General features: G+C 38.9%; 1 long non-coding RNA gene across 1 annotated transcript; it reads left to right on the top strand.

The window, feature by feature from the left end:
* Positions 1–8331: 8331 nt before the first annotated feature.
* On the top strand, positions 8332–11399 carry LOC124007978. Its single transcript, XR_006834046.1, has 2 exons — positions 8332–9623; positions 10331–11399. It is a non-coding gene; the product is annotated as an uncharacterized LOC124007978 (long non-coding RNA).
* The last annotated feature ends 3652 nt before the right edge of the window (positions 11400–15051 follow it).

Below are 15051 nucleotides of genomic sequence, written 5' to 3'. Positions count from 1 at the left end.
AGTGGAGAAAAACAGTCTGATATGCTCAGGGTTGATATCGCGTTGTGCAGACTGGAAGGTATTATACAGGCTTAAAGCGGCTGGTGTCTGAGCTAAAAAGGTAAAGGACGCTAGCAGGGGCTAACAATGAAAAAATAGCTAGTAGTTAATTCGCTGGTTAGCTTCTGATGGCAAGCTTCTAATGGAGGTTCTAGCTATAAGGTCTAAAAAAATAGCAGATCCATATCACATTGTGTGAGGCGGGTTACCGGAAGGTATACTTAATTTAAAAATGGAAAAAGATTGAAATATATACAAAAACAGATGAAAGAAACATAACATTTACAAAAAACACATCTTAATTGGATTACAAGATGACTCCTTAAAAAACCATTGGATTTAGCAAACTGTGCCCATGAAAACTGGTTTCCCAGCGTAACAAGCGTAACATAAGGAGCCACAAAATAATACATAGTTCGAGTGCATTTCAGAATACAAAAAACCTGTCCGACAGCAAGATTCCGTATTTAAGTTGAAGTTCATCATATGACAAGCGTAACATTATGACTATAACTACTGTTCCCTGAAGGAGGGAACCTAGGTACAACATACTATTAAATCCACATGTTATGACTATAACTACCGTTCCCTGATGGAGGGAAACTAGGTACAACATACTATCAAATCCACGCCTCGCTGGAAGACCCGTCTTCCACAGGGGATGTGCGTGAGGCTTGGATTTATTCCTTAAATTGAATACCGCTCTTCACCGACACAGGAAAGGACAGGGACAAACAGGTGTTGTACCTCATTTCCTCCTTCAGGGAAGTGTAATTATAATCAAAGTTACACCCCCTTTCAGTCAGTCAACTTCGGTACAACATACTATGGGAAAATAAAATAATTCCCCAACGGATACTAAACGAAACGGCCCCTGGCAGACCACCCAGACCTGACCCTACAAGATGCATCAGTGTTGTCAATTTATTCATTGTCTTTTGTTTGAAATACTCCTGTCAATGTTGAGTAAGGACGCACACCTGATTACGCATATAGAAGTAGGACTAGTCTACTTGGCATGCACACAAATGTAGCTCTATAAATCTGCCCATTTGGGGATGTCTGATAGTATTTCTCATTGTCTTAACGCACCACCACTAATGAGCTGTGGAGCTTCTCAAAGTAATTTATCCTTCTCCTCCAAACAGCAAGTAAACAAAGACTAATCAAAATCAATTGTGAATGACAAAAAGTGCAGCGAATGCTGACAAAAAGTATTTTCATAAAATATTTCCAGCTCTCACCCTTTCGATAACCACTCAGCATAAAAGGGAAAAATGTAATGCTCTGATCCAGTGGAAATGTCATACCTGATTACTTCTTATCCTTTGCACAAATAGCCTACAGCTGTGTCTGTCCAGAACTCACTGGAGCAGGAAACTGAGGGCCTAGAATATTTTATACAATGTTGCAAGCTTGCTATCCGAATTTCCTGACCCAGTTGATAGTTGACACAATGTTTCAATTTTGTTGAAGCCAATGTGATTTCTAGGATATTTATTTTTATCAGGATATTTTCTACCTGCAGAATGCAATGTTTTTATTTGTTGGCTTTATGTTTTTACATAGTTGGCAATGGCAATAAAAGTTACTTTTAGATTTGTATAATTTTAATTTAGTTTTAGATAGAATGTAGGTTAATCACAGACAATAATTTTGAATTATTATTATAAATGAAATGAAACTGTTCCAAAATGTGCATATGAAAATCATAACTGGCACACAGATTGGTAGAAATGGTCAGATAAATTGGCACTCCAACTGGAAAAGGTTGCCGACTGCTGGTGTAGTCTATTACTGAAATTTCAGGAGCAGAATTTACGAAGTCCAGCAGCAAATGGGGGATGGGGGCCCCTCTCTGGTCAGGTTATGTTGACGACCGGCTCACTCTGGTCAGGTTCTGCAGACGACCGGCTCCCTCTGGTCAGGTTATGTTGACGACCGGCTCACTCTGGTCAGGTTCTGCAGATGACCGGCTCCCTCTGGTCAGGTTATGTTGACGACCGGCTCCCTCTGGTCAGGTTATGCTGACGACCGGCTCCCTCTGGTCAGGTTATGTTGACGACCGGCTCCCTCTGGTCAGGTTATATTGACGACCGGCTCCCTCTGGTCAGGTTATGTTGACGACCGGCTCCCTCTGGTCAGGTTATGTTGACGACTGGCTCCCTCTAGTTATGACTTCGAGTCATTTGTGTGTCTTAATTATTTAATCAAACAGAATGATTAACTTCACTAGGGTAGGGTGCAGCATTCAGAATTTTGGATGAAAAGCGTGCCCAAATTAAACTGCCTGCTACTCAGGCCGAGAAGCTAGGATATGCATATAATTAGTTGATTTGGATTGAAAACACTCTAAAGTTTCCAAAACGGTTACAATGATGCGTGTGAGTATAACAGAACTGATATGGCAGGCAAGAACCTGAGGAAAATCCCTCCAGGAAGTACTATTATTTTGAAAGACTGTTTTTCCATTGAAAGCCTATCCACCATTCAAAGACTTCTGACCCAGTTCACAATCGCTATGGCTTCTTGATAGAGGAAAATATAGTTTAGATGATCAATTATGTATACTTTAATGATTAGAACCATTTATGCTAATACTATTATGTTATTATTTGAAAAGTATGAGTTCTTAATTGTACTGTTACTAAAAATGTAAGCAGAAATGAATTGTGTCTGTGTCTCCTGGGAAAGTTGAGGAAGGAGGGATAAGATAGGTTTTCAAACAGATAAGAATGTTTTGGTTGGATTCCATTAAGGGAGAATTTATCCTTTAGACAGGTTGGAATGTAGTTTATGTGGGGAGTGAAACTATCTCCAGGACCGAATACTACGCCATTGTAATGCTGGGAGAGGGTGTGAAACTGATGACGTCATTTTATGTCTTCTTTCTTTTAAAATGTAATGTTCTTTGTATTTTGGGTCAGTACTCATCGAGAATAAATGCTGAACTTGTTTTTTAAGACTGGTCTCTTGCTAATTCATGCAAATGATAAACTTACAACTTATCATGAATTAGAAATGAGTGCGAATTTAATTGGTTTTGGCAATAAAACATAAGGGAATTAAAAATTACTCTATCAATTTGGTCCTTCGAGCCGGATCTAAATATCTTTATCTGTTATCTGAAGGTAATACGCTGAAAATCGTGCACGGACGAGTTTGACTCGTTTTACTAAAGACCTGACCTCTGAATTGAGGTTAAAACATAAACAGGCCTGCGTATTATCACAGAGGACAGAGAGAGTGACTAGATACAACGAACATTGCTTTCCCAGTCGGCGATAAGGTCAGTATTTTTTATTCTCGATTCTGGGGGGATTTGAGCTCTTTAATTGATGTTCTGAAATTTTCAGAAATCATCAATAATAGGGGCCTTGCTATTCCCACAGGGTTTGTATGACCTTCATACACTGGGTTTTGTATAACCGATATACACTGAAGCAGGTTCGAAAATAACCTGTGGTAATGTGCACTACCGTAAATAAACTAAACTTAATCATGAGAGGTAAAAACGCCCGAGATTAAGACGGGATATTAAAATAGGTACTGGGGGATAGGACGGTGAACTTGTACAAATACTGGGCGTAGAGAGACTGACTGCAAGCGCAAGATAACTGGATTGGTCATGTGAATAGTGGCAGTATTGATCACCGTCCCGATTCAACTAATACTACGGGAAATATCCAAATAAGGAGGAGAGGGAAACTTAAATCTAAAGAAATGAGATAAAAGCCATTCTTTAGACATGACAGTTCCAGGCGAGAGGGAAGTTTAACAAATAGTGGCGTGAGATAACGATTATTAGCGTTCTTTAAAAGCCCTCTGACACAACCGGAAAATACTAGGGCTTTACAAACCCTGGGTTTATGGTTGTAAGGTTAGACCTAATGTTTGTTTCAAAAGTCAAAGCTATTGGTAGGATTTCCATAAAAGAGGAGAGGGAAACTTAAATCTAAAGAAATGAGATAAAAGCCATTCTTTAGACATGACAGTTCCAGGCGAGAGGGAAGTTTAACAAATAGTGGCGTGAGATAACGATTATTAGCGTTCTTTAAAAGCCCTCTGACACAACCGGAAAATACTAGGGCTTTACAAACCCTGGGTTTATGGTTGTAAGGTTAGACCTAATGTTTGTTTCAAAAGTCAAAGCTATTGGTAGGATTTCCATAAAAGAGGAGAGGGAAACTTAAATCTAAAGAAATGAGATAAAAGCCATTCTTTAGACATGACAGTTCCAGGCGAGAGGGAAGTTTAACAAATAGTGGCGTGAGATAACGATTATTAGCGTTCTTTAAAAGCCCTCTGACACAACCGGAAAATACTAGGGCTTTACAAACCCTGGGTTTATGGTTGTAAGGTTAGACCTAATGTTTGTTTCAAAAGTCAAAGCTATTGGTAAGATTTCCATAAAAGAGCTAAACTTAATCATGAGAGATTACGCCAAAAAAGGAAGGATTGTTTAGCCGAATAAGGGGGAGAGGGTAACTTGAATCTAATGCGAGAGGGAAATATAACAATTAGCGGCGTGAGATAACGATTATTAGCGTTCTTTAAAAGCCCTCTGACACAACCGGAAAATACTAGGGCTTTACAAACCCTGGGTTTATGGTTGTAAGGTTAGACCTAATGTTTGTTTCAAAAGTCAAAGCTATTGGTAAGATATCCATAAAAGAGCTAAACTTAAATCATGAGAAACGCACCCGACCGAGATGGAAAATACATACTTATTATTTTTAAAGGAACACACACATAGGCAGACAGGATAGTAACTAGAAGTAACTAAGTAACGGTAAATTTCAAATTTATAGAACTGCACGCACATATAATTTAAAATTATATAGAAAGGCATAGATAAGTGATTAGATACCATAGCTACAAAAGAACGGCAAGGATTTATAATGGGTAGTAACACTTCTAAACTGCTTTCTGCAAAGACGGAAGATTACCGTTATATGAAACAGAAAGATAGAAGGAATGTAGATTTCTGTCCTAAATGGGAAAAAGGTATGGTTTTGATGGACGCCTAGATGTCGAAAAGTTAGAACCCCTTCTAAAACAGATACAAAGGGAGCGAGATTAATGAGAATCCTAAACTGAGAGAAAACGTTGGCTGTTTAAATTTGGGCTATTTTCTGTTGTCTAGATGTCGGAATAACAAATACAATTAACTGTGAAAATGGGTATATTTGCGGAGAGTCTCAGTCAAAATCCATTGTGCTGGTAGGGGAGTGGTGAGCGCGGCCGTCTCACCAACAGTAATCCACGGTTCGGTTCCCGTTTAACTAAAATTGATTTTAGATCGTAATTGACCTATTTGCATGTTTTGCCTGAAAAATACGGTCGCCAGTGTTTGCAAAAGATATAACTGAACAGATATTATGTGTTCTAGATAGAATTGATAAAAGAAGTCGTTTAAAAAAAAAACGGCGAAACAATTTCGCTCATATTTCGATGGGAGTCGTAATTAAATAGATGTATCATAGAAGAGAGAGAGTTACCTAAAGTTAAATGGAGGGGATAACGGAGAGATACAATACAATTCCAGCCTGCCTGGACGTTATGGCTATTTATGAATCAATTGACATGAGAAGTTTAACACAAAAACAGGGTACGTTAAATGTTAGGGTAAATTAAATTGAGAAGTTCGGTTGGGTTTACTCTGATTATAATTTAAAACTGAACTCAATCGGAATAGGGAATATATATTTTACAAAGGCGGGCAGATTTGTGTCTATAGCCAAGCAACGGAATTGCTAGACACTCAAATGGGGCTATATAGTGCAACGCTTTTGACTATACATTAGGTAAGAATAGTTTAATCGTAAGAAGTTGTGATTGTTTTTCTGATTATTGATGTTTGGTTAAGGTAACGCCAGTGAATTTGAACAAAAAAGTAACGTATTCTAAAAACGATCTGGTTTCCGTTCTCATTGCGGGGAACAAAGGAAAAGTCTTATCTTAAAGGGACAGTGCACGGTAATCACAGTGGTCTGAGTTGTAATTAGACAAGTGAATAACGTATTGGGAATAGAGTTGTAATTAAAATACTAAGTCAAAGACGAGACAGGTATTTAGAGCAAAATGGATTCTAAATGATAACAAAGAGACAATTATGATTTATGCCCATCAAAAAGCTTTTATAAAATTGGCGAATTTGGAGATGATTGGTTGGGGTGGTAAATTATAATTCAGGATTTGAACAGATGTGAAAAATTAGGTTTGGTTAATCGAACAAGAATTATTTACAATTCATTTGAAGTCGCTACGAATTGGCAGATTGAGCGCTTGATGATGACGTCACTAGCGCGACACTTTTGTCACCAGAAAACTGGCAATAACGGAGCAAACTGTATGGCTATTAGAGTGTGTATCGAGACTTCGAGTAAACCTTTCAGAAGTTGAGATAAAAGTTTTTGTTTATTTGTTTATTGGTTATAGTCAATTTTTGGGTTTGATTTAACTTAGTTGAACAGTGTTTTCTGGCGAGTTTAGGTAGAACTCTTTGTTCCGGAACGGATGAAAGTTACCCAAGATAAGTAAATTAAAGGAGCCATGAGAGAATGCGAATGCATATTTATTACATATCGGGGATTAAATTACGAATTCCTTACACTGTGAAATGTATGACATTTGCGGCAGAGAGAAAAAGTAATTCATTGGATAATAATGTTATCGGGTTAATTGTATCGAAAGGTAGCATGGTCATTTAAGTAAACATATCCCTAGACGATGTTTAAAACTTATGATTAATGATTTGAGTCAAAGGGGAATTATCATTAGGTTTAGTTATAGTTCACCTATTGAGTTTCTGATTCGAAATAGCATTAGGGAATGATAGTTAGGGGTGAGGTGGCTCACTTTAGAGGCCTCCTGGGATTATAACTTTGGGGAGAGATAAGCTTTAAAAAGGTCTGCAAATTATACACATGGAACAACTGTTTGTTTAGTGCAAGGGTATTTTAGAGGCAGGCTCACATATGGAACCTTATGAGATGTTTTTTATGGGTTTGAATTATACAGGTGACTATTTCTATTCAAAAGATAAAGGGTTCTTTATGCCTAATATGGTATGACCTTTTGACCTTATCATGACTGGCTCCCAAGGTCTGATCAGCCTCGGGGGAGAGTCATTTGTATAATGAATGGGGTCATATTGAGTTACTAGTATTAAGGTAAATTCATTAGAAATGAAGCAGTTTTGGTTGAGGGTTAGAATTACTGTTTGAACCGCAAATGAGAAAGTGGTTCAGGATTCTGTCTTATAACATTAGCTGTGAAGTTTTTTTGAATGGGCAATTAGGGATTTGGTATTGTAACAGAGAGAAAGTCATATTTATCATTGAGAATAAATAGTGGAAGGTAACATATTTAGAGCCAACAGGGCAGGGAAGAAATTGAGATATTTTTGTTTGGTTTTAACACTCGGTTACAGGAGTGTCAAAAGACGGGAGACATTACCTGTGTAATAGGGGAGGGTGTCCGTATGATAACCAACTTGGGACAGTTTTGGGACTGGAGAAAGGGGATCCCACAAAGGTGGATAGGCTTTCCATAATATGGGGGAAACCTGGGAGCACTGTTGAACTTTGTAAAGGTGATGAAATCCTACTAACCATCAAAACTATTAAGCTCTCTGATGCAGGCACTTGCACCCCGGACTACAAAGGACCGGGACAGACACGGTGGGTGTGTTTTCTATTAAGGTACTGCCAAAACCGGAGGTCTCAGACGGACCGGGGCCAGACACACTCCTCTATCACCCCTGGACCAAACCTGTCACCACTATGCTAAAAATCCCATTCAGGTAATTAATGTTAGACTATTCAGCTATTGATCAATGAGGCACGGAGACTGGTTTTGATGGTAGGGACAATTTGTGGCTGTCTTATACATAATGGACTTGCTTAGAATATGCTTCTTGCTAGTCAGGGGGGAGTCTACTAAATGTTCAGTGAACAATGTTGTACGTATATCCCTAATAACACCAGTCCAGATGGTAGTATATCTAAGGGCCTTAAATGGACTTGATGCACTATCTGCTGAGATGAGGACCATGGCGGGGGTAGAGGAGTCTGACTGTACACCCTGGTTGGGAGACTGGTTTGGTAAGTATACCGGTATGGTGGTTACTGGATTTCTGACCCTAATTCCTGTATTATTTACTGACTGAGGATGACCCATGTATGTTTGTTCTCCCTGTCGTGAAGGGTGGCATGGTGCCCACCTGATGCTGGATAAGAATAGCTGAGAGGACCAGATGGGTTATAAGAATGCTTTGTTCTGCTTTACTCTGTTTTCCAGGACCAAAGTTTTATTCCACACTTTGCAACACATATTAAACCCATGTTATTGTCTGATAGAATACTGAGGGTCCCCAAGGAGAGGGCTTGTTAGTGTAGGAAGGATTTTTAATATGGTTAGCATCTATTAGATTATACGTTTTTAAATAGTATTATATTTAACAGGAATATAGGACATCTATGAGGAGTTAGGATTATTGTTGGGATTAAGATAGATTGATTAAGGAATTTGGAGAAAAGCCGCTCATAGACATTTTTTTTTTCTAAAAGCGGGTCCATGGGTTTGTAGTTCCCATGTAGTTCAAATTTGGAAAACATGAGAAACATACAGAGGAGCCCTCCCCCGCACCGCAGAGACCTTGAAGGTGGGAGAGCAGAGAAGTTAGAGGAGGGTGCAGGAAGAGCAAAGATAACATAGTGGGTAAATACGTTTCTAAATGGGTCAGAATGGGAGCTGTAGATAGAGGAGGTATTTGGCATAAAGGGAATCTACCTGTTTTACCTAAGTCACTGTTTAAATATGCTGCTGTATTGATACATGAGCAAAGCCATGTATCAACAGGGGGGATGGTAGGAATGGTTAAACAGCACTTTGTAGCATATGGAATAACTAACTATTTTAAAAACTTTTGCTCACAGTGTACTATATTGAATTAACTAAGAGTGAAAACAAGAAGTGGTGTTTAACAATAATTGATAAATATACCAAATGGGTAGAAGTGTTTCCTACATCCTCAGCAGACGCAGAAACAGTGGCTAGAGCATTATGTCAGGAGATAATTCCGCGATTTGGATTACCAGAAGTAATTGAGCATATAGGTCAGAAATTGGATATAAATATGAAGAAACATAGTTCTTATCACCCCCAAAGCGCTGGCCTTATCGAGAACATGAATCGATCGGTAAAAGGTTGATTAAGGAAAACACACCTAAGTACTGGAATGAACGGGATAAAATGCCTGCCCATAGTGTTAATGACTATTAGAATAACCCCTGATAGGGAGGGGCTATCTCCATTTGAGAAAGTTTTTGGTAGACCCTATAGAATGCCCCAATTAGGGCGATTAGAAATAGAAAGCAGTATGGTGGGACACATGAGGAGGTTGTTCATTAATCAAACACGTATGTCAAAAGTTTTATGCCCAGCAGGAGAATTAGAGGGAGGTGGCACACGAGATTCAACCAGGAGACTGGATCTGGATCCAATCATTGAAGAAAAAAAACTGGAAGCAGCCTCGGTGGGAGGGACCATTCCAAGTACTACTGGTGACTGCCTTCGCGGTGAGAATAGCCGAAAGAGCTACCTGGGTACATGTCACACATTGTAAGGGGGTGAGTCATACTGGCACTGTCGATCGGTCACAGGGGAAGGAGAGGAACCGTGACCCATATGGAACGGGGGTCAAACTCCTTCTGAAGATTCCCTATACCTGACCTTTCCCCAGCTGTGAGCGTTCATAGAAGTGAAGTGATGGCTTGGCCTCTGGCTGTTGATATGTTCTCGGGGAGAGGGTGGGGCTTCACGTGTGCACTGACCGTCCTGAGCTGTTTTATTGTGGGGGCCATATTCCTGATTCACCATGATCCCCGGAAAGTGCCAAAGAGGATAATTTGACTCATGTGCTAGATGAGGGAAATGGGATGTTACCTAAGATTCTCTGAAGGTCACTGAAACAAAATAGTAAGGAAGTGAGGGTGGAATTGGGCAAGGATCTCTCAGTAGAATTTTGTGTAGATCAATTGGGGTCATTCACCCCTTGGCAGTCTAGAACCATGGGACTCTATGGGAAGTATTTGTGTAAATCACCGTGTAAGTCGTGGAGCCAGGTCATAGCTCACACTGAAAGGGATGGCTATGTAAACCCATACACTCAATTTGGGACCAGGTAAAGTATAGTAAGGGAATGGCATGTATGGTAAAGCTGTTCATGAAAGCAGGAATGCCAAGTAATGATAGCTGTATTGATTTACACTATTTATATCCCCAGGTTCCATTTAAATCAAGACTTCCTCCCTTTACCGTGACGAGAGGAGAATATTACTGTTAGGCCAGATACAGTACACACGGGAAATACGTGGGGGAAGTTGGTTCCTGCAATAAGACAGAGAATATTACCACTGACGAGACCATGTCTGATTTGACAGGCTGGTTGAACTCTGGAGATTTCAAAATGTTGAAGGTGGCCAGGGCTGACATCTGGTGGTTGTGCGGGGGAATGAATTTGTGGTCGGTATTACCGACTGATTGGACTGGGCTATGCGCTCTAGTACATTTAGGAATGCCTTTTACACTCATACAACACCAAGACGTGAAGTTAGCCAAAACGAGAGAGATGCTCCATCTGGATCTTTTGACGACAGAGTATATATATTGATAACATTGGTGTTCCACGAGGTGTGTAATTATAATTATGGTAATCAACAGCGCTTTAGCAGGAATACCAAAGGTGTTGTTAAAGGTTTTGTAGAACAGACTGACGCAACCAGCTGGAAGACCTGACAGAATAGAATTGCATAGGATAAAAGGAGGAAGTGGGCGTGGTAATCAGGACCATGTCTTACATCCCGGGTGGCACGGCTCCGGACGAATCAGTGCCCGAAGCCTCAGCTGGTTTGACCACCCTGGCTCACGGGTTGGCAGAAACTCTGGGGTGGATACTTCTCTGAACTAAATTGGGTAGACAGTATTTATGGAAAAATGTGGTGTTTTGGGCTGTATCAACCTGTATGACTGTATTAATTTTATGCGGCTGTTGTCTAATTCCCTGTGTGCGAGGCCTTGTTTCCAGGACTCTGGAAAGATCAATGACCCAACGGATGGTGCGTTATGGGCCGATTCCAGATTCTGACCTGTGTAGGACTGGAGGCATGTCTACAGAGGAAGTGGACGAATCCGGATCTGTCATTTGTGGGGAATTTATGTTTGATGAGAATAGTGTTGACATGAAGGGGAATTAGATTGTAATTTGTTTCAATGATTAAACTGTTTTTTTGATGAAGATTGTAAAAAGAAAAACAAAAAAGAATCCTGGAAGGAAGAGTTATGATTCTGATGTAGATTTAAAAACAGTTGGAGTTAAGGTTAGAATTGATTAATGAAATGTGGAGAGTTGGATAAACATTTATAATTGATTTGTTGATTATTTGTCTATTCATATGATAATCTGATAAACCTCTATAAAAAGGTTAGATAAGTTCGTTTATACTTTCATTTTTTATGATTAAATAAAACTAGATGTAGAATTGAATGTATAATATTTGATCAAAGGGAGGATTGATAGAGGAAAATATAGTTTAGATGATCAATTATGTATACTTTAATGATTAGAACCATTTATGCTAATACTATTATGTTATTATTTGAAAAGTATGAGTTCTTAATTGTACTGTTACTAAAAATGTAAGCAGAAATGAATTGTGTCTGTGTCTCCTGGGAAAGTTGAGGAAGGAGGGATAAGATAGGTTTTCAAACAGATAAGAATGTTTTGGTTGGATTCCATTAAGGGAGAATTTATCCTTTAGACAGGTTGGAATGTAGTTTATGTGGGGAGTGAAACTATCTCCAGGACCGAATACTACGCCATTGTAATGCTGGGAGAGGGTGTGAAACTGATGACGTCATTTTATGTCTTCTTTCTTTTAAAATGTAATGTTCTTTGTATTTTGGGTCAGTACTCATCGAGAATAAATGCTGAACTTGTTTTTTAAGACTGGTCTCTTGCTAATTCATGCAAATGATAAACTTACAACTTATAATGAATTAGAAATGAGTGCGAATTTAATTGGTTTTGGCAATAAAACATAAGGGAATTAAAAATTACTCTATCAATTCTTCTACATGTGGCCAGTCTTTAGGCATTGTTTCAGGCGTTTACTCTGAAAAATGAGGGAGATAAAGCACTTTCAATCAGTGGACAGGAGAAATTTCCAGCCATGAGCCCAGCGCGTGATCGGGAGCGCGCATTTCTTGTTTACCTTTTCTATTGATGAAGCTTTTGTCCTGTTGAAATATTATTGATTATTTATGACAAAAACGACCTGAGGATTTAAACATCGTTTGACATGTTTCGACAAACTTTTATTGTACTTTCTTTAACTTTTTGTCTGATGTTGAGAGCTCGCATTGTGCCTTTTGATTACTGAACTAAACGCACCAACAAAACGGAGGTTTTTGGACATAAAGAAGGACATTATCGAACAAAACAAACATTTATTGTCTAACATGGAGACCTAGGAGTGTCACCAGATGAAGATCATCAAAGGTAAGTGTTTCATTTAATTGCTATTTCTGACTTTTGTGATCCTTCTCCTTGGCTGGAAAATGGCTGTAGGGTTTTCTGTGACTAGGTGCTGACCTAAGATAATCAGATGGTGTGCTTTCGCCGTAAAGCCTTTTTGAAATCGGACACTGTGGTTGGATTTACAAGAAGTCTCTTTTTAAAATGGTGTATAATACTTGTATGTTTGTGGAATTTTAATTATGGGATTTCTGTTGTTTTGAATTTGGCGCCGTGCAATTTCACTTGCTGTTGTTGAGGTGGGACGCTACCGTCCCACTGGTGCCAGACAGGTTAAAGCATCAGACAAGTTCAGTAAGTATATTTGATTTTATAAAAACACATGGGGCGATTGGTAGAAAGAACAGATGACTCTTGGTTGACCAAGATGTATTTTAGTCGGGGACAACACTAGAACATGATTTTGGGGCTCCCGAGTGGCGCAGTGGACACTGCATCTCAGTGCTTGAGGCGTCACTAGACACCCTGGATCAAATCCAGGCTGTATTGTGAGTCCCATAGGGCGGCTCACAATTGGCCCAGCATTGTCCGGGGTAGGCAGTCATTGTAAATAAGAATTTGTTATTAACTGACTTGTCTAGTTAAATAAAGGTTACATTTAAATAAATAAATAATTAGTGTTTCATGACAAACCATTTTTTACAAATCCGTCAAGGCACCAACTTTGAGTAGGGTTGAAAAACAAAGGTTTCAAACCAATTCATGACTGTAATTGAATCTAAGTATCTTGTAACACCCTGTTAGAGATAGGGGGCAGTATTTCCACTTTGGATGAATTGCGTGCCCATAGTGAACTGTATCAAAATCTGTCCTAAATTGCTAATATATGCATATTATTATTAATATTGGATAGAAAACACTCTGAAGTTTCTAAAACCGTTTGAATTATGTCTGTGAGTATAACAGAACTCACAGGGCAGGTAATCTTCCAAACAAGTTTTGAAATCCTGAAAGTTGGGGCAACTTTGATGTCATCGCCCCCTCCCTTCCCAACAAGTTATGGATCTGGAAACACTTCCTACGTCTTCCACTAGATGTCCTCATTCAGTAGAAAGTATAATGGAGCATTTGATGTGAACTTTGACCTAATGGGAGGGAAAATAGTCGGTGTCGCAAGAGAATGCCATTTTGTTGTGGCGCATTTCTCTTTGAGTGCTACGGCTGTTCCAATCAGCCCCAGATGAAAAAGAATGATCCGGTTAGAATGTTATTGGATATATATGATTGTAACATCCTGAAGATTGATTCTGCACTTTGTTTGACCAGTTTCTTCGACCTGTAATGTCTTTTGGAAGTTTTCATGCAAAGTTACCCTGAAACAGAAGTCATTTTTTGGGCATGTGAGCTGAAAGTGATAGCAAATGCTGCTACTTGGACACTAGAATTGAACATTATGGAACAAAACGATTTATTGTTGAACTAGGACTCCTTGCACTACATTCTGATGAAATATCTTCAAAGGGTAAGGGAATATTTATGTTGTAATTTTGTATTTCTGTTGACTCCAACATGGCGGAGAAATATTGTTACGTCTGAGCGCCGTCTCAGATTATTGCAATGTTAGGCTTTTCCCGTAACGTAAAAAAGAAATGTGTCACAGCGGTTGCATTAAGAACCAGTGTATCTTTTTAATTATATGTAGAACATGTATCTTTAGTCAAAGTTTATGATGATTATTTCTGTTATCTAGCGTAGCTTTCTATAATTCCTCTGGATATTTTGGAGGATTTTCTGAACATGTAAACCGAGATTTATGGATATAAAATGCATATTATCGAACAAAACATAAATGTACTGTTTAACATGTCATATGACTGTCATCTGATGAAGATTTTCAAGAGGTTAGTGATTTTTATTTGTTTATCCTGCTTTTGTGAATTGATCTTTAGCTGGAAAAAAATGGCTACGTTTTTTCTTTGGTTTGGTGGTGGTCTAACATAAATATATGTTGTGTTTTCACTGTAAAACATTTTAAAAATCTGACACGCTGGGTAGATGAACAGGTGTTTATCTTTCATTTTACGTATTGGACTTGCTAATGTGTGGAGGTTAAATATTTCTAAAGAATATTTTTGCATTCCCTGCGCCACCTTTTCAGCTGAACGGGGGGGGGGGGGGGTGGAGTATTAACTTAAGGGGGCTGAATAATTTTGCACGCCCAATTTTTCAGTTTTTGATTTGTTAAAAAAGTTTGAAATATCCAATAAATCTCGTTCCACTTCATGATTGTGTCCCACTTGTTGTTGATTCTTCACAAAAAAATACAGTTTTATATCTTTATGTTTGAAGCCTGAAATGTGGCAAAAGGTCGCAAAGTTCAAGGGGGCTGAATACTTTCGCAAGGCACTGTATAATGTTAGAATTGCGTTTCCTCCCTCCAGACAGCAGATGGTGATATGTGTGTTTCAGGC

This window comes from Oncorhynchus gorbuscha, linkage group LG21 (assembly GCF_021184085.1).
Source record: "Oncorhynchus gorbuscha isolate QuinsamMale2020 ecotype Even-year linkage group LG21, OgorEven_v1.0, whole genome shotgun sequence".
Lineage (NCBI taxonomy): Eukaryota > Metazoa > Chordata > Actinopteri > Salmoniformes > Salmonidae > Oncorhynchus > Oncorhynchus gorbuscha.
Note: the sequence above shows the minus strand (reverse complement) of the source record. Positions and strands in the feature narration are given on the sequence as shown.